We start from the raw sequence: 21,596 nt of genomic DNA on the forward strand, positions 1-21,596 counted from the left end.
TTACAAATTCATTCTATGAGGCTAGCATCACCCTGATACAAAAACCAGAAAAGGACACCACAAGAAAAGAAAATTACAGGCCAAAATCACTGATGAACATAAATGTAAAAATCCAAATATATTTGGATTAAATATATATTTGGATTTGACCAAAATATTAGCAAACCAAATTCAACAATACATTAAAAGGATCACACACCATGATCAAGAAAGGTTTATGCCAGTGATGCAAGGATGGCTCAATATCTACAAATCAATCGATGTGATATGTCATGTCAACAAACTGAAGAATAACAATCATATGATAATTTCAATAGATGCAAAAAAAGCTTTTAACAAAATTCAACATCCATTTTATATTTATAATATATAGAATCCATATAAGATTCATAAAAAGAATGAAAGGTTGCTATTTGCAGCAACATGGATGGATCTAGAGCATACTATGTTAAGTGAATTAAGTTAGAGAAAGATAAATACAGTATGATTTCACTTTTGTGAGATCTAAAAAATAAAACAAATGAACAAACATAACAAAACAGAAACAAAGCCATAGATACAGGGAACTAACGGATGGTTGCCAGATGAAAGGAGATGCTGGGAGGAGGCTGGAATTAGGTGAGGGAAATCAAGACATACAAACTTCCAGTTACAGAGTAAGTGAGTCATGGGTGTGCAATGTACAGTGTGAGAAACATAATCTATAATAATGTAATGTCTTTGTATGGTGACAGATAGTATCTAGATTTATAATGGTGATCATTTTGTAACATACAGAAATATCAAATCACTCTGTTGTGAGCTAACATAGTGCTGTAGGTAAATTATACTTCAAAAAACGAACCAACAAACAAACATAGAAAATGAAAGTTTACCAGAGGTGGGAGGTGGGGGTTTGGGGAATTGGATGCAAGTGGTCAAAGGTACAAAATTCCAGTTATAAGATAAATAAGTACTAGGGATGTAACGTACAATATGATTAATATAATTAACACTGCTGTATGTTATATATGAAAGGTGTAAAGAGAATAAATCCTTAGAGTTCTCATCACAAGGAAATTTTTTCTCTTTATTTTATTTTCTATCTATATGAGATGATAGATGTTCACTAAACTTATTGTGGTAATCATTTCATGATGTATATAAGTCAAATTGTTATGCCGTACACCTTAAACTTATACAGTACTATATGTTAATCATATCTCAGTAAAGCTGGAAAATGAAAAAAAATAGAAATGAATTGTCTTTAACTGCAAATTTACATTTCATCATTATTTTCCTGGCTTATGTAGTCTATACTTTTAACTTAAATATGATCTCAGAAGTGATTTCAGAAAATTTATTATTACCATGAAGGAACAGAGGCATTAAAACTATGTTAAAAAGGAAATGAAGATTTCTACTGTATATGCCAGGGTACATGTGACAGCTATCTTTGTCTGCTCCCCATCTATTTCCCATCTTTCTCTGCTCCGTTGTGCAAGAGTCTGATACTTGCAAACTACATTTCCCCAAATCCCTTACCAACTGTCTTTCCAGTATCTTTGATAAATAAGAGGGACTGGTAGAAAATTGGAAAGAAGAAACAGTAAGGAAGCCACTATATTACTCCTTAACTCACCCTCCTTATCTGTTTTACATAGGCATTCTTGAGTGTGGGATCTGTATGGTCACATAAAGCATCATGCTCAGAAGTGTTTCATGTTTGCTTAATATTGTGCTATTGTCGTCTTGAAGTTCAAAATAATTTTACCCTTGAACTTGTGTTTTGTGAGTGAAGTCCAATGGGACAATGGAGCATACATGTGAGCAGAGGAGATAAATGTAGTATGTGTGACCACCACTCTTAGCCACCCCATTCATATATAGTGTCTGTGATGCTCCATGAGCACAGAAGTCAGTTGGACTCACAATGGACAGGAGGTCAGCAAGACTCAAGGTTAGTATAAGATATGCATGTGTGGAAGCCACCCACTTCCATAGTGTATTGGTAGAATGTACATGTATCAAGAAGTAAATAAAGACAATTGTTTGTTTTCTACAGTGACTCCATTGCTCTGATAACAAAGAGCTTGTATGAGCTGCAAAAAATAAATTGTGTAAGTTTGGTGATTCCATATACAGTTGATCCTTGAACAATAGTTGAAAATCCAATCTAGCTATAACTTATAGTCTGCTCTCCATCCATATACACGTTTCCTCCATATCAGCAGTACCGATTCCATGGATTCAATCAACAGCAGATCCTGTGGTACTGTAGTACTTACTACCAAAAAAACACCCGAGTGTAAGTGGACCCACACAATTCAAACCCTTTCTGTTCATGGTCAGCTGTACACATTAAATATTCATGTTTGCATTGCATCCCGCAGTATGAAAATGAATGGTAAAACTTATACTGATAACTTAACATTTTAATTTTTCTTTACTTAGACTGGCAGATGAAAAACGATGACATATCAAGAGAGAGACCACAGAAGAAAGGAAAGAGCTTTATAATTTATATCTGTAATGGCAGTTCTTTTCCTACAGTTGGAACAAAAGACCTGCATTTTCATTTTGTACTGGGCCTGCAAATTTTGTAGTTGTCTTTATTCAGGTAATTCCTCAGGCATTGGCTCTACCTCTTCTATGGTCTCAGTTCTTTAAAAACAGCACTTTCCTTGTTTCCAGCTCCTTCAGGGATGCTCTACTTCCAAAGTGTCACCTGGCACAACAAGGCCTTTTGGGTGACATCTGAGATGGTCCTCTTATAAGATTCCATCCTCTACCAGGACCAGGCCCTGAGTTATAACTTCATCTCATGGAACTTGTTATAACCCATCCCTCAAGTTTAAGGTACAGACTATCACAACTAAACCCATGGCTTGAGTTAAAACGAAAGGCAGTTTCCCAGAGGAAAAGTGAATTACCATTTGCCTAAAGAATAACTGTATTGTAGTAATATCAGCCATATCTCTTACATCATGAAATGAATGCAACAAGGAAAATAATCCATTCCTTGTTCAAAAGGGGGAAAAAACACCAGACACATAAAACTGGTCTCAATAGATGCCAGAAAATGAAATATGTACAACACAGAAGCCCTGTCCTGTACTTTCTGAAAGCACTGCTGCTGAAGGTCAGGTGGAAAAGAAGTCCAGAAAGAAACAAGGAATCACTCTGGTAAGAAATTTTAGTGTGGAATTAAGACTATGCAAAGATTGTATTATTATAATTTGCTTTTGATATTCCTGAAAGCGCCTTCAGTCAGATCTCCTTAAAAACTACCAATTTTGCACAGCACACCAAAGGTATTAGTGCGGAATGATAAGGGAATCTCCAAGAGCTTCCAGGACCCTTCCCTGAGCCCAGACTGGTTGCTGCAGAGGACATTTGTGTCTAAGTAAGTGGTTTCACAGTGGGTTGGCAGCAACCATAGTCATGGAAAAACAGAGTGAGAAGAAATCTGCACCAACAAATCTGAGGGTCAGTTCCTAAATATCCTTGAGGTAAATTCTGGAATACTCTCAGAAGTAGCTGGGAGTCACTTTGAAGGGAGTCATCTCCAGCAATTAAGCCAATTGAGCTCATTGTCACTGTCATTTGAGTAACAACTACCCAAAGCATAACAGCCTAGCACAGAATAGCAGCTAATTAAATGTTAGTGATATACCCGTTTCTAAAACTGTGAACTGTTCTATTTCCTTATATCTTAAGAATTGGTTGAGAATTGGTTACTGACAGTGATATTTTGTACTACAGTTTGAATCAACAAAACATCCATAGAGAAATACACTATCCTTTTCACTAACAATAGGCATGTTCTTTACATAATTTAATTAGATCTGTATTTGGAAGTGTTTTCACATTCATTATCTCATATACTCTTCACAATAAATATGAAAAAGGTAGAACTGGCAGTAATAGCCTCATCCTGTAGTTCAAGAAACAGAAGTCTAAAGAAGGTAATGTAACATATTACAGGTAACCAGGAAAATTGAGGATGGAAAAGAGTCTGTATAGAATACTTCTTCCAGTGTTATGAAATATATTTCCAATTTAGATTAAGAATACCTCAAGTAAACCTAGTAGCATAAAATAGGATATCAGAGAATGATCATAAACTTCATTTTAAGTACTATCCTTTGTTTCAAAAAGTATCCTGTTTTGTTGTAAATGTGTTCAAAGTATCAGATACAGAAAAAGTGGTAAACCATAAATAAAAGGAATTTAAGTATGGTTGAAAGACGGAGTTCACAACAACAATAACAAAAGACATTTAAACATACTACAACATTTATCTTAGTTTGCATTCTATAGAAGCAGAATCCGAAATAGGATAGTTTTTGCAAGTTATTTATTGAGGGAGTAAGGAAAGTAAGTTAAGCTATGGGAAAAACCAAGCAGAGAAGTGACTTTTGGAGAAATCTAGTGTCAGGCTGATGCCAGGTAGACTTTAGGAGTGTGAATTGTGAAACAAAGGTTGTCTCTCTAAGAGGCAAGGCAGCATACCCATTATACCTTATGCCTCTCCAGGTAAGGTGGTTCTCAGAAGGTGGTGCAGGTGTCAGATGTTAGCAGCCAACATCCATACCTAGAGGATGGGTGTATCAGCAGTAAAGGGAACTGGGAAGATCCTCAACAGCTTCAATATTTCATACATTTTCAATCTGTGAAAAATACATTTAATGGAAGTTGTAGTAGAGACTCCTACTTTTTTATGTAAACAATAGCATCTCTGTGCTGAATTTTCAAGTGTTAAAGAACAGTATTATAATGTAAGAATGAATATTGCACAGAATTCATTGGAAAAATAAGGATATGATTTTTAAATATTTTAAGGACATTTTAAGAATCATCTCCTCTTAATTTGTGATTTTTCTTGGAACTCAGCTTCATTCCCACATAAAAGTATAAAATATAAGATTCAAAGCATAACTAGTTAAACATGTTTGGTGTAATCAAGTGAAAACATCGTTATTATTCAGTTTCTAGGAACTATTTGGATAGTATTTTCAGAATATGTGCAGAAGACTATATTTATAATCAAGGTTTAAAAATAATTAAAGAAAGAATTTTTTTTTAATTTATGGAGTCAGTTATTAAATAAGTATTATTCAGGAAACACAAATAATCATTTTAAGAACAAATCAAGAAGTGATGATCAAGAAATGTGTTATTATTCTATTATAATCTCCTATTTAAACCAAACATAAAAAAATGAGAAACATCATGTAAATGTTTTCATAGAAATTATTATTAAGCATATAAAAAACCTACTAAACAAATTCATATCTTACTTTATATATTTCCTAATTAAATTCAAAGATCACAAAGAGTCTCATATCCAGTTTTTGCTTTTAAAAATCAGACAATTAAAGGAAGTATGAGCTGGACTTAATAAATTCCAAACATGAATTCTGATTTTTTTTTAGAACCAAGGGAAAAAAATCCCAAATTTTCTACTTAAAGAGATGGGAATCTTTATCTTAAAGAGATAAAGAAAATTGCACATTACTGAGAATCTTTCATTATTCATGAATTCATTCAACTAATAATCATTGGCAATATGCAGTATGCCAGGCATTTTGCTAGGCTTAGGTATTCACAAGTGACAAAATAAACAAAAACCTCTGCTCTTGAAGAACTTACATTTTCTCGATGGGGAAAGAAAAAAAAAAAAAACTATGTAAGTAAATAAAATATGCTAGATGGTGATAAAAGCACAAAGAAAAATAAAACAAAAAGAGTAGTATAGAGTGTGGAGGAAAGAAAGGTACAATTTTTGTAGTGTGGCCCAGAAGGACTTTACTGAAAAGGTGACACAAGTAAATACCTGAAGAAGTTTAGACAACAAATCATGCATCTCTGTGGAGGGAGAGCTTTCCAAGCACAGGGAAAAACAAATACAAAGACCCTGAGGTAGGATCATGCCTACCATGTTCTAAGAGCAGAAAGAAGCTGGTGTGGCTGAGTTGAGTGGGCAGAGGGAGAGTAGGATGGTTACCTGTAGAGAGTAAAGGGGAGGGTATGGAAGGATGTTGTAAGGACTCTGTCTTTAATTAAGAAAAGGAGCTATTGGAGGGTTTTGAACAGGAGATTAATAAGATCTGACCTATTTTTAACATGATTACTCTGGCTGCTAAGTGGAGAACAGCAGCAAAATTTTAAGACCAACCAGTTAGAAGGTTCCAGCAATAATCTAGTCAAGAAAGTAGACTAGAGCAGTAGACATGGTAAACAGTAGTCTGATTCTGAATATAGTTTTAAACAAGTGTCAACAGAATTTGCTAATTTTATTGGAGTATGAGAAAAAGAGAGGGGTCAAGAAAGACTCCTAGGTTTTGACTTGAGTAACCGGAAGATTGGAATTGCCATTTACTGACATAGCAGCGATAGGATGAGTAGGTTTAGTGGGAGGGAAGAACAAGAGTTCCGTTTTGGACATAGTAGGTCTGAGATGCATATTAGAAATTCAGGTAGAGATGTAAAAAAGGTAGTTGGATATTTAAATCTGGAATTCAGAACTCCATTCAGTAACATTCTTTCTATTAAATTCCATTCAACAACAGTTTTCCCTTTTGGACCTCTATAAAAACCAGTTCCTTAATACTGAGCTTTAATTCTGCAAAACCATTTCTTCAGGAATCTATAACATTATGATCTAGGAGTATTGTTTCTGGTGATACAACTGATTGAAAATATAGAAAAAGTACAACTTTGGCAGAATGAATTCTTATCAAGGGTCTTACATACTTTCTAACCATTTAATTGTGAGATAAAACAGAAAATAGCACCAGTAGTAAGATAGTGTGAATTCAAAGGCTTTTATGCTTTTACAGTGTCTTAAACTGAGAATTTTTTTTCCTCAAATATGTGAGAATAATGTTTCCTCTGTATATGGAGAGACGTGCACAAAATATTGCTGATTAAAACAAGTTATACAATACTGTTTTTGGCACGATATATTTTGTTAAAATACATATTATGAATATGTGTGTGTTTACTAGGAAGATGAATTAATCTTTTCCTATTATCTTGGAATTGCATCAATTTTAAGAATTATCCCAAGTTTGGGAGAGCAAAAGGAGACCAGCTGAACAATGTCATGAGTCACATCTCTACAGTACTTGCTATAAGGCTGCCATCTACCATCACCTTACTACCCCTACTTGCCTATATAAAAAAAAAGTTAGAAATCTGAGAGTCACCACAACCTTCTAATGAGCTGAAGAGGGTTCCAAGAGATTACTCATAGAGTACACAGAACCCTGCCAGGAAAAGTGACTGGCAAGTCATTACCAGGGTGAAGTCTGCTTTTGACTTTGAACTTGCTGCTTTATCCTCTGAAAAAGAGAAAAGCAGCAAGCAGCCACCCAGCCTGGCAGATCAATTTGTCTGTGGTGCTGCTAGAAGCCAGCCTGCCACAGCTGGGCCTTGGTGTCCTCTCTTGAACTTAAATAATATCACAGAACATCAATATCACACCGGGCTACTCTGTAGTGGTGATTAAACAAGAAAAGAGTAAGACCATTTCATAGCTGTATCTGAATACAGAGAAAACATGAACATTGTTCAAACCACAAAAATAACCAGACATCACCCTACCTTCACTAATATGAAGGAGAGTTGTTTCTTTGCCAATTATAGCATTAGCATTCTAGCCTCCCCTCCTTCTAGATAAGAATTGTTAAGACACTCATACTTAGAATTACTTCTTTTTGCTGACAGCATATAATACAGGGCAAAGCCTACTTTTTAAACCCTCCATGAAAGCACCTAACAGTGGCCCAAGTACAATAAACCCTGTGTAATATATTCTCACCTAGACTCCCGCAATTCCCCTTGGCGTACAATTTCCCTTGTTATCATGAACAATAAACCAACTTGTTCAATTACAGGTGTATCCCTGGTGGTCTTTGCCTGAAGAGCATGGATAACTCTAATCATATTTGAATTAACAAAAAAAGAAATCTGGAGACAGACGGTAAAGAAAGGGGGGACAATGAGACATTCTTCACTCCTCTGATTTAGCAAATTCTTTAGTTTCCTAGAGCAAATGGAAAGACATCCTGGCTCTGTCTACTTTGCCAATATATGAGCCAAGTGGGCTAATTATGGAGCCAAAGAAGCCTAGAAGTTAGAGAGAATAAATTATAAAAACAGAAGAGGTTTGGGGCAAGTCAATACAATGTAACTCAGGGGAACTGGGTGGTGGAAGATTTCTCAAAAATTGACATAAGAGCCCCATGAGGGAGCCAAAAGCTAGATGCCTAGAGGGTATCAAAAGTAAAGGCAGAATGTGATAGAAGGAGTAAGTAGAAGACTTTTCCTATATTCTTCCAAGTTTTTTTTTTTCCCAGTCCATACCACTCTAGAGGAAAAACAGGAGTCAAAGAATGCACAAAAGTAAGGTAGTATAAGTAGAATAAAAAGCTAGACCTACCCTCTGTCCAAATATAGGTTCCTTGTTTCAAAAATCCAAGCATACACTTATGGAACATGAAAAGCATTCAAATAGTTAAGAAACTGAGGTCTTACCAATTGACTAGACTGGACCAGATTTGACTTAGGTGACTAGAAAGACCTGCACAAAATATCACTAAAGACTGGAAAGGAATATTTAATATAGCATAAGTGAAAAATAAAGGCAGGGGTAGAAGAAGAACAGTTATGTTTCTACCTCACTCAGTTGAGACTGTTTGATAAATTAGTACTACAGAGTAGAAAAATAGCTCTAAATTTGTACAACTAAAGGTTCAGTGGTTTTGCATTCCTTTTCCCTTAGGCCTATCTGTAACTTGTAACATTTTTCTAGAATAAACAATTATTTGTATTTTAATAAATAAAACTAAGTAACTTTTTTAAAAACAACAATTTCTAGCAAAATAATGAGTGTACAATATTGTAATAAATAAGAGATTTTCCTTTTTGAGGATGGTTGGTGCAACAGGCATTGAAATCTGAAATAGATGATACAGTGAGCTCTCCTGTCAGACTGCCTCAGTCAAACCCTGTGCCTTCCACTTATTAGTTCTAGTACCTTGGCCAAGGAACTTAACTTATCTGTGCCTCAGTTTTCTTTCCTGGATATGTTTATAATAGTAACTCACTCAAAGTGTTAATGAGGATTGAGTGATGTATTTCTAGTGATCAACACAGTTTTGGCACAGAGACAATGCTCAATGATATTATCTATATTTTTCAAAAACATCAATAGGGTAAATAATGTCACAAAATTGTAGGATAACTAATTCTAAATAACTTTATAATTTGGAAGCTGCTGAGATTTCACTCATTGACCTAGAGGATGTGAAAATGTTTAAGGTATCTAATTCTATTGGTTTTCAAAAGGATTTTTGAAACCTATTAATATTCAAAGAGATTAGCAAATAGTTAAAGAGATGAAAAAATTAATCCATCCAAAATGAAATGAAACATAAGTGTTTCTCTGTGGAAGATATTGTCAAGATAATGAGAAAACCAGCCACAGATAAGGAGAATATTTGCAAAAGACGCATCTATAAAGGGCTCTTATCCAAAATATGCAAAGGACTCTAAAAACTCAACAATAAGGAAATGAACTACCCAATTAAGAAAAGGGCAAAAGACCTGAACAGACACTTCACCAAAGAAGATATATAGATGACAAATAAACATATGAAAATATGCCCCACATCATATATCATGAGGGAAATGCAAGTTATAACAATGAGTTACTACTACATGCCTATTAGAATGGTCATTATCCAGAACAGTAGCAACATCAAATGCTGAGGAGGATATCGAGCAACAGGAATTCTCATCCATTGCTGGTGGAAATGCAAAATGGTATAGCCACACTGGAAGACAGTTTGGTGGTTTTTACAAAACTAGACATACTCTTACCATACGATCCAACAATCACACCTTTTGGTATTTATCCAAACAAAATGAAAACTTAGGTCCACACAAAAATCTGCATGCAGGTGTTCATAGCAACTTTATTCATAATTGCTGAAACTTGAAAGCAACCAAGATATCCTTCAGCAGGTGAATGGATAAACTGTGGTACATTTAGACAACTTCAGTACTAAAAAGAAATGGGATATCAAACCATGAAAAAAAATGAAGGAATATTAAATATATATAACTAAGTGAAAGAAACCAATCTGAAAAAGCTACATACTGTATGATTCCATGATATTCTGGAGAAGTCAGAAAAATATAAGTAGTTGCCAGGGGTTAAGGAGTAGGAAGGGATGGATAGCTGAAGCACAGAGGATTCTTAGGGCAGTGAAACGATTCCATATTTACTATAATGGTGGATACATGTCATTGTACATTTGTCAAAGCTCATAGAATGCACGACACCAAAATTGAATTCTAATATAAACTATGGACTTCAAGTGATAGTAATGTTGTCAGTGTACCTTCATCAGTTGTAAGAAATATACCACATACCACTCTGGAGGGAGATGGAGATGGTGAAGGAGATTATGCATGTGTGGTTGTAGAGGGTATATGGGAACTCTCCATATTTTCTGCTCAATTTTGCTATGAACCTAAAACTTCTCTAAAAAGTAAAGTCTAATTAAAAGTTTTTAAAAAGTAGTGTTTCTACAACTACTCTTGGAGAAGCCATACAAGTATCATGTTTAAGTATGCTTATTTTGTATTTGCATTACATTTTATGTCCCTTGATATGAGAAAACTTTTATTTTACACATTTTCTGCCTCAACAATATCTAGCATAATAACTTGAACAGAGGTGATCCTTTAACTTTTTAATGAAGAAAAATATTCACTCTGAAAACTAAACCTATCTTAAGTAAATAGCCTAATGAATTTTCTGAAACTGAATGCACCTGTGTAATCAACATCCAACTCAGCACCACAGAACCATTCCGCTTGCCATCTTCCAGTCGCTAACATCCCCAGAATAACAAGTATCCTGACTTATAATAGCATCACACGGCTTTGCCTTGTCATTGCTTCATATGAGTGGAATAATCCAGTGTGTACTCTTATGTGTCTGGCTCTTTTTCTTCAACACTATATTTGTGAGATTCAACTCATGAATTACTTGAGTTGCATGTAATTGTATTCCAGTCACTGTCATATTGCTGTATGGTATTTGTTCCGCTGTTGATAAGCACTTGGGTAGTCTTTAGTTTTTTTGACAACTGCAAACATGTAACAAACATTAACACTAATTTCTGTTGGGTAATACTAATACCTAGGAGTAAAGTTTTATTTCATAAGGTAAGCACATTTGGCTTTAGTATATATAGATATTTTTCCAAAGTTGTTAAGGCAATTTACACATCATCAATAGTGTATGGTAGTTCCTCTTGTTCCATATCCTCACTAACACAGTATTTTTGTAGGATTTAACCCAAAATGATTAATTTTATTGGCATATATTTTTCATGTTATCTGCTTTTATCTTTCTGATGTTGGTACAATCTGTAGAAGCATATTTTTTCATTTTCCACGCGTTAGTAATTTGTGAGTCCACTCATTTTTTCTCATTGATTTATTACCTTTGTTATTCATATTTATGAACCAACTTTGGAATTTGTTGATTTTATTTCGTATATTTTTGCTCTAATCTTTATTATTTCCATCATTCTATTTTATGTGTTTAATGCATGGCTCTTTTCTAAGCTTCTTGACCTAGACATTTAAGTTATTGTTTTTCAGACTTTTTTCTTTTATCATTTATACATTTCCTTCTAAGCACTTCATACCAATAGTATGTTCTGTCATTTCTTAATTATCATTTGTTTCAAAATATTTTCTATGACAGACTTTATAAAGACACAGAAATGTTAAAAAATAAAAGTACCTTTAACTGTGAAGGGTTTGCTATTTTACCCTGTTTACAAGCTAACAAATTAGGCAGACATTTTCATGAATGCTGGCTGAAGACACACAATAATTGGGTCAGAATCAAAGAAGTATATTACACATAGCACAGCAAGAAGCATGAGCATCGCATGTGCACCGCTTCCACTTGCTGCACAAGTCCCACAGGAGTGAATTAGAAAGGCCCAGGTAAACCCTGAACATGCAGTTAATTTGTACCATAGCTGAGGAATCCCAAGTTTGAGAATCCAAATAAGCAGCAAGTCTGCCTGACCTTTGTCCCAGAGAATGGAGACATTACTTTTATCACGCTGGACAGTAAAGAAAACAAAAAGAAAGAAAGAAATGAAAACCTGCCCTTTCAAGAAAGTGTAGTTTGTAACAAATACTGTCAGTGCCTCTGCTCCCAAGATGTTCAGAAATATGAGACTTATGAAGAATTATCTCCCATCAGTAATTTCTGCTTTGATTTCCTCTTTGAACCATGACAACAGGCAACATATTTTTCATGACCATTGTTATGCATTTGCAAAGTGTACACTAGAGTCAGTGTTACCATCTTAACTTTGGCCCTGACTCTGAATCCCATAGACCCATTTTCTATTTATCTCTTTTAATGCAGCTGAGCATAAAACAGGAGAATCTAGGAGGATGTTCTGTACATAAACAGGGTCGCTTCCGTCTGCATCTCTAGAAATAATTATTACTATGATTTCAAACAGTGTTTAATTGTTATGGAGATAATGGGACACAGAGCTATTTCAAAAGACAGTATGTCAAAAAGAAGTGTGCTGATCTGAAAATCAATCTAATAAATCTGGCAGTAAAAATGGGGGAAAAAAATGAGTTTCCTGAGAGAATAAATGTATAAAATATTTCCCATTGACATATGGTCTTTGGGTAAAGAAAAAGACTTTTTTTTTTTAATTTCAGAAATAAAATATGTAATATCTGCCAAGACAACCAAACTTTAAAGAAGCAATCTGCTGTAGGATGCCATTTCCACTGTCTAAAACTCTGTCTTGTTGAAATTAGAAAAGGGGTGAGGGGGAACTGGGTTACACCTTGCACTTTATTTGGCCCAATGTGGTTTTTAATGACTAATTGGTTGTAGAAGGGAGAACAAACATTAATATTCCTTATATGTCCTTCATCAAAGCTAGATTTTTAAAAGTCACAGTAAGCCTCTCTTTTCCTGCCCCTGGTGAAATAATGTCAGTAGGTAAACTATTTGGCAGCTCATTAAGAAGAGCAGCAACTATGAAGCTTCTCAGATTCTCAAGTAAAGTGAAAACCATTACTATTTGAAGAAAAGAAAAAACAATGTTACAAGTGTTTGGTCTTGGAAAAGCACTAGTAGCCCAAAGCTAAATATTTGGCTTTTTAACTTCCAATTAGTCAATGTGAAAATAAGAAAATTTATAACTTTATAAAAGTACTTAATGATTAAACTGACTGCCATCATTTCATAGTCCCTGGTATGGATTCTAAAGGAGATTCAACTGGCATGCCAAATTGTATACAATGATAGAGGAACTGTATTTAACAAAATGAAACTGCATTTGGGTCATTTCAGAAAAATTGTCATGATCGATGAATCATTCATGGTCTTGGAAAGAAACAGAATGCATACCAGTTGGTTCAAATGAGATTTAATGAAGGTACTAACTTAGAGAGCTGTGGGCAGTATAAGGATACTTGTAAAGAGTACAGAGACAACCAGTGACAGGCAGCAGAGAAAACTATAGGGCTAAAAAGTCAGGGATGAAATAATGTTACCATATCATTTGTGAGAGCTGACTATGAGGTGGGTCTGCTTGATGGAACTGTGAAGGAGAACTGAGGAGATGATTTTAAAAATGGAGCCCTTGAAGCAAGAAAGGACCAGGGACAAAGTATCTTTCTTGCTGCATTCTGATCTCCTACTAGTATCTTCCATTGGTCTATGCAGTGTGGACTGATAAATGAAATGCCTAAGAAATGGCTTTCAAAACAAAAACAAAACCTTGATTTTAGAGTTTGCTAATACCCACGGTGTAATCATTTCCACCATGGCTGATTTCAGTCTACCAGTGTGATATCATTGAACTGGAGGTGGGAATAGATGCACATAACTGGCTCTTGCAAGTTGGCAGTGAGCTGGATCCAGCACATTACTGGATTAACCTCAGCAGAAGCCAGCCACCAAGGAGTTCAGGGACTACAGTATGCAGGATATTTAAAGCAAGGTAAAAACTAATGGAGATGTAATTTGGGAGTGGGAGGTAGGGGAGGTGATCACATGGAGAATGACAATATTGAAAAGGTATATGACTTGCCCCAAATTTCTTCATTATCGACCCAGCCAGGACTCAAACCTAATTCTGATATAGTGCAGGGTGTTCTCTCCTACATTGTTCTACCTCTTTAATGTAATGTGTAGTTAGGGAAAAAAAAAATAGCTCTATTTTACATGTACCCATAGATTTCATAAGAAAAGCTTTTGACCCAAGCCTGAATTGAAGCAAAGTTTCAGAGATGAAAAACTACTTAGTTGGAAGTTTAGCTTCTGGAGGGTTTGCTAAGAGAAATTATATTTTAGGCTTAGAAACTAAGCCTTTTCATCTTTGACTTTTAAGATGGAGTGGGGTAGTTAGGATAGATTTCAGTAGGATCCAATGATAGGAGAGGAAAGAAAGTGTGTACTTTCTTCTTCCAGAAAGTTTATTCAGAGACCGATGGGGAAAAACTCAGTCTTTCATAAATCACCACTTTGACAAGGTTTTTGAAGATGATATTCAAGCATCCAAATGGTGGAAGTTGTAATTAAGTATCTTTTTAAGAACTTTTAAAACTAAGATTTGATGATCTTGAATCATCCAGTTGCCAAATATAATTTATATTTTTTTCTATGAAATGATAATCACAAATTAAAGTCTTCATTTATTGAACATCTTCTAGAAGTCAGTCGTTTTTTATTTGTAATATATAGTGGAAGGTTAATATGGGAATTTTTCTGTCTCAGATTTGATTGAGGATGCAAAATTTCACAAAGAAACTACTCTGTGACACATCCTCCCAAATTCCAAAGTGAGGATTTGCAAGAAAGAAAGTATCTTAAGTTGGTTTTCAGACCCATAGCCCAGTATCTAATCACAAGTGTAAATGGGTTGAGTTTGAAGAAGTTGGAAGAGTGGATTACTTTAGGAAGTGTTGCAAATTTCCCCTCCTCTGCCAGAGGGGCTTTGCCTTCAACTCAATCTGGGTTAGAGGGGTGTTAAGGGAGCTTGGTAAAGGATTTTCTGTGACTGCTGGCATTTGGTGGGACATTTCACGGAAATAATGTTTGACAGATGCCTTTAAGGAATGTAAAGTTGAGAGGATGAATCTATAAGCCTGAAGCATGAAAGGGAGAGCAATGGGATGACGATAGGATTGAACTTTATTTCTACCAACAGTGGGGGTGACAATGCATGAATCTTGCTCATGGGACAGAGTGGCCATTGGATAGAGTTGACTGCGGCCCTCTTAAGTCCTGTCCAAAGCAGGGTTGTAGGAGTGATATGATATCGACAGAGAAGATGAACTGCCAATTGTCCAAGAATCCAGAGAAGAATTTAAGTGACCAAATGGACAAACTAATACCAAGTATGTCACCAGCATCTTGGGAAGGACAGTCCAAGGTCATTAAAAACACTGCCGAGAGAGTCAGCATCCAATACCCACAAATCCCAGAAAGTCCTGATGTTAAATTAGGACAAGACCTGGCAAGTAAAATAATGATTTTTCCATAATTATCCCTAATTTGCTCCAGCTTCAAAGTACTCAAATACTGAGCTGTCAGAGCCATGGCTAGTTAACTTGCAGTAGGCAAATAAACACAATATGAGAACGTAGAAAAGCTAGCTATCCCCCTTTCTCACTACAATTTTTCCAAGCATAAAGCAAGCTGGAAGTGGGAAAGGAAGTCTGAAGTTTTTATTGTTACTTGAGAAAAAAAAAATTTATAAAATTTGTTATAAGTGCCTCTAAGTCTTTTAAATATCAGAATAACCAAAAAAATTAGTCTTTCTTCAGTATCCTCAGGAGACTGATTCCAGGATTCCTACCCACCACCATGATACCGAAATACACAGCTGCTCAAATCCCTTATATAAAATGGCACAGTACAGCAGGCCCTCTGTATCCACAGGTTCCATGGATATGGAGAGTCAACTATATAGAGGCATAGAGAGCACAAATTAAAAAAAAAAAAAATGAGATAAATATGACAGTAATACTACTAAGGAAATTAGAAATGATGTTTATAACAAATATAATTGTTTGGATATAAAAATAACCCATAAATTTATAGGAAAAAAGAAAATCAGCTAAATAGGAAAAAAATGGACAAATGCCATCAATAGGCCTTTCACAGAGGAGGAACTATGAAAGCATAGTTGGAAGCTGTTCAATCCCTCTAAAAAGCAGGGAAATACAAAGTAGAACCTGAATAAAATACTATCTTACACATACCAGATATGCAAAATAAAAGCCTGACAAATCACGTGCTAGAAAGGGTGCAGAGCAAGAGAAATTTATGTATAGAGTATAATTTGGATCAAATTTGGAAAATTATTTGGAATTATTTGTAAAGTTGATGTAATGGCATGATACTGTTTCAGTTCAAGTAATCTGTGAACATGAATCTCAAAATTCCCTTTCCTGAGTGGTTTCAAGTTAGGGTTTGCCATATGAAAAAATTTACCTGTTTAGTTAGCATCTGTAAGTGACAGACTCAATAGTGACAGTGGGTTCCAGTTTGTCCTCTTATTTCACTCCTCAACCTGCCCAGTTTTCTTTCTTTGTCAGTCCTGCTGGATGTATCCCTGCAAACTCGGAGGCGGTATCCACAAAAATCCAGCAAACTTCCTTAGACTTCTATATCAAACTCCTTAAAAATTTCACTCCAGCTCCTGGATATGCCTCCCTTCCCACAAGCTTCAACTGTTTCAATAACATCAGGAGTGGTTAATTACTTTTCTCTGATCCTATTCAGATCTTTACTTCTCCAGCACTTCCCATCATTTTATAAGATTAATTTTTATAATAAATTCCTTATTCCATAATACATAGTAGTTATGTTACCCTGATCAAACATTGACCCATGTGTAACTTCTGATTCTGCAAACCCTTTCTTAAGTACATATTCTGAAGTAGTTCTTGTCCCTGTACATCAGAAAATATAAAAAGAATGTTTTTATTTGGGAATTTTATTGCAATGTATTTGCAGTAATAAGACTGAATTCAACACAAATACCCATCAAATATAAGATGGATAAATAATGTGTTGATATAGTTACTTACAAAGAAAATGTACAAATTATAGCTTTTACATCAACATAGTCAAATCTCGGGAAACAAAATATTGACATAAAAAGTCATACAAGAGTAATTATTTAATGGCTCAGTTTATAAAAAGGAAATTATCTTTCAAGCATAAACAATACTTTTTTTTTGCTGTACTTAAGTATTTGGTAAAATAATATGGAAAAAGAGGGCATAAATTCAGGACAGTAGTTACTCCTGGAGAAGAAAGACTAGAATGGGAACTGGGAGAGACTGGAAGGTAAGTATTAATGGGTTGAATTATGCCTCCTGCCAAATTCATATGTTGAAGTCCTAACCTCAGTACCTCAATATGTGACTTTATTTGGAGTTAGGGTCTTTACAGAGATAATCAAGTTAAAGTAAGCTCATTAAGGTGGGTGCTAAGCCAATATGAGTGGCATCTTTTTAAAAGGGAAATTTAGTCACAGAGACATATGCAGGGGCGAGACGATGTGAAGACAGGGAGAAGGAGGCCATCTACAAGCCAAGTCAAAAGACCTGAAACCCATTCTTCCCTCAGAAAGGACCAACACTGCCAACTTCCTCATCTGAGACTTCTAGCCTCCAGAACTGTGAGACAACACCTTTCTCTAGTTTAAGCCACTCCTATTGATTCTGTTTCTCTGGAAGCCACTAACACAAGAAGAGTCTTCAGGCTTCAGTTTCATCCAAACCATGGAGGAAAACCAACATCATGAAACATGTTTGGACAAGCAATTGTGGGAAAGTAAAAAAGGGATCTAAGAGAATAACCCATTATGTTCTACATGTTAATGCATTGATTACACAGCATTATCTCAATCACAATAAAAGCCTATGAAATAGGCATTATTAGCCCCATTTCAAAGACAAAGAAAAGGAGATTTTAGAGTTTCTAATTAATTTACTCTGTCACATAGCTAGTAAATAACAAATCTGGAATTTACAATTTAAGGGGGTCTGTCTGAGAAATAAGTGTACCAAAACTAGTTGAACTTAATTACTAGAAAAAACTACCTTATCTTGAGAAACATGTGCATGCATTTCTTTTCATTTCTTCCTGTAATAACATCTCTCTCCCTAGTTTTCTCCTTAGTTTTCTAGCACCTTGAGATGACTCTGGCCAAGGACAAAAGGTCATGAATTTGCCTAATAGTGATTTCAAAACATGGCTAATCATCAAAATCACATGGGGAGAATTTTTTTAAATAAAGATTAGGAAATCCTATGTTTGTAAAATGCTGTTGGCCAATTTCTGAAATTCTGTCCATATTTTTTCCAGCTCTATGCAGATAAAATTGACATATAACATTGTGTACGTTTAAGGTGCACAATGTGATGATTTGACACACTTATAATTAGAAAACTATTACCACCGTAGCATTAGCTAACATGTCCTGTCACATAATTAACATTTATTTTTTGTGGTGAGAATTCTACTCATTTTTTTTTTAACATCTTTATTGGAGTATAATTGCTGTACAATGGTGTGTTAGTTTCTGCTTTATAAAAAAGTGAATCAGCCATATATATATACACATATCCCCATATCTCCTCCCTCTTGTGTCTCCCTCCCACCCTCCCTATCCCATCCCTCTAGGTGGTCACAAAGCACTGAGCTGATCTCCCTGTGCTATGCGGCTGCTTCCCACTAGCTATCTATTTTACATTAGGTAGTGTATATATGTCCATGCTACTCTCTCACTTCATCCCAGCTTACGCTTCCTGCTCCCCGTGTCCTCAAGTCCATTCTCTACGTCTGTGTCTTTATTCCTGTCCTACCCCTAGGTTCCTCAGAACCTTTTTTTTTTTTTACATTCCATATATTTGTGTTAGCATATGGTAACTGTTTTTCTCTTTCTGACTTACTTCACTCTGTATGACAGACTTTAGGCCCATCCAACTCAATACAAATAACTCAATTTCATTTCTTTTTATGGCTGAGTAATATTCCATTGTATATATGTGCCACATCTTCTTTATACATTCATCTGTCGATGGACAATTAGGTTGCTTTCATGTCCTTGCTATTGTAAACAGAGCTGCAATGAACATTGTGGTACACGACTCTTTTTGAATTATAGTTTTCTCAGGGTGTATGCTCAGTAGTGGGATGGTGGGGTTGTATGGTAGTTCTATTTTTAGTTTTTTAAGGACCCTCCATACTGTTCTCTATAGTGGCTGTATCAATTTACATTCCCACCAGCAGTGCACGACGGTTCCCTTTTCTCGATACTCTCTCCAGCATTTATTGTTTGTAGATGTTTGATGATGGCCATTCTGACTGATGTGAGGTGATAACTCATTCTAGTTTTGATTTGCATTTCTCTAATGATTAGTGATGTTGAGCATCCTTTCATGTGTTTGTTGGCAATCTGTATATCTTCTTTGTAGAAATGTCGATTTAGGTCTTTACCAATATTTGGATTGGGTTGTTTTCTTTTTTTGATACTGAGCTGCATGAACTGCTGGTAAATTTTGGAGATTAATCCTTTGTCAGTTGCTTCATTTGCAAATATTTTCTCCCGTTCTGAGGGTTGGCTTTTCATCTTGTTTATGGTTTCCTTTGCTATGCAAAAGCTTCTAAGTTTCATTAGGTTCAATTTGTTTACTTTTGTTTTTATTTCTAATTCTCTAGGAGGTGGGTAAAAAGGATCTTGCTGTGATTTATGTCACAGAGCATTCTGCCTATATTTTCCTCTAAAAGTTTTATAGTGTCTGGACTTACATTTAGGTCTTTAATCTATTTTGTGTTTATTTTTGTGTACGGTGTTAGGAAGTGTTCTAATTTCATTCTTTTACATGTAGCTGTCCAGTTATCCCAGCACCATTTATTGAAAAGGCTTTTTCTCCATTGTATACTCTTGCCTCCTTTATCAAAAATAAGGTGACCATATGTGTGTGGGTTTATCTCTGGGTTTTTTATCCTGTTCCATGGATCTATATTTCTGTTTGTGTGCCAGTACGATACTATCTTGATTACTGTAGCTTTGTATAATCTGAAGTCCAGTAGCCTGATTCCTCCAGCTCCGTTTTTATTTCTCAAGTTTGCTTTGGCTATTCAGGGTCTTTTGTGTTTCCATACAAATTGTGAAACTTTTTGTTCTAGTTCTGTGAAAAATGCCATTGGTAGTTTGATAGGGATTGCACTGAATCTGTAGATTGCTTCGGGTAGTAGAGTCATTTTCACAATGTTGATTCTTCCAATCCAAGAACATGGTATATCTCTCCATCTGTTTGTATCATCTTTAATTTCTTTCACCAGTACCTTATAGTTTTCTGCATACAGGTCTTTTGTCTCCTTAAGTACGTTTATTCCTAGGTATTTTACTCTTTTTGTTGCAAAGGTAAATGGGAGTCTTTCCTTAATTTCTCTTTCATATGTTTCGTCATTAGTGTATAGAAATGCAAGAGATTTCTGTGCATTAATTTTGTATCCTGCTACTTTACCAAATGCATTGGTTAGCTCCAGTAGTTTTCTGGTAGCATCTTTAGGATTATCTATGTATAGTATCATGTCATCTGCAAAGAATGACAGATTTACTTCTTCTTTTCTGATTTGGATTCCTTTTATTTCTTTTTCTTCTCTGATTGCTGTGGCTAAAACTTCCAAAACTATGTTGAATAATAGTGGTGAGAATGAGCAACATCGTCTTATTCCTGATCTTAGAGGAAATGGTTTCAGTTTTTCACCATTGAGAACTATGTTGGCTGTGGGTTTGTCATCTATGGCCTTTATTATGTGGAGATAAGTTCCCTCTATGCCTACTTTATGGAGGGTTTTTATCATAAATAGATGTTGAATTTTGTCAAAAGCTTTTTTGCATCTATTAAGATGATCATAAGGTTTTTCTCCTTCAGTTTGTTAATATGTTGTATCACATTGATCGATTTGCGTATATTGAAGAATCCTTGCATTCCTGGGATAAACCCCACTTGATCATGGGGCATGATCCCTTCAATGTGTTGTTGGATTCTGCTTGCTAGTATTTTGTTGAGGATTTTTGCATCTATGTTCATCAGTGATATTGGCCTGTAGTTTTCTTTCTTTGAGACATCTTTGTCTGGATTTGGTATCAGGGTGATGATGGCCTCGTAGAATGAGTATGGGTGTGTTCCTCCCTCTGCTATATTTTGGAACAGTTTGAGAAAGATAGGGGTTAGCTCTTCTCTAGGTGTTTGATAGAATTTGCCTGTGAAGCCATCTGGTCCTGGGCTTTTGTTTGTTGGAAGATTTTTAATACCAGTGTCAATTTCAGTGCTTGTGATTGGTCTGTTTATATTTTCTATTTCTCCCTGGTTCAGTTTCGGAAGGCTGTGCTTTTCTCAGAATTTGTCCATTTCTTCCAGGTTGTCCATTTTATTGGCATAGAGTTGCTTGTAGTAATCTCTCATGATCCTTGATATTTCTGAAGTGTCAGCTGTTACTTCTTTTG

The sequence above is a fragment of the Balaenoptera musculus genome, chromosome 8 (assembly GCF_009873245.2).
Source record: "Balaenoptera musculus isolate JJ_BM4_2016_0621 chromosome 8, mBalMus1.pri.v3, whole genome shotgun sequence".
In the NCBI taxonomy this organism is placed as follows: domain Eukaryota; kingdom Metazoa; phylum Chordata; class Mammalia; order Artiodactyla; family Balaenopteridae; genus Balaenoptera; species Balaenoptera musculus.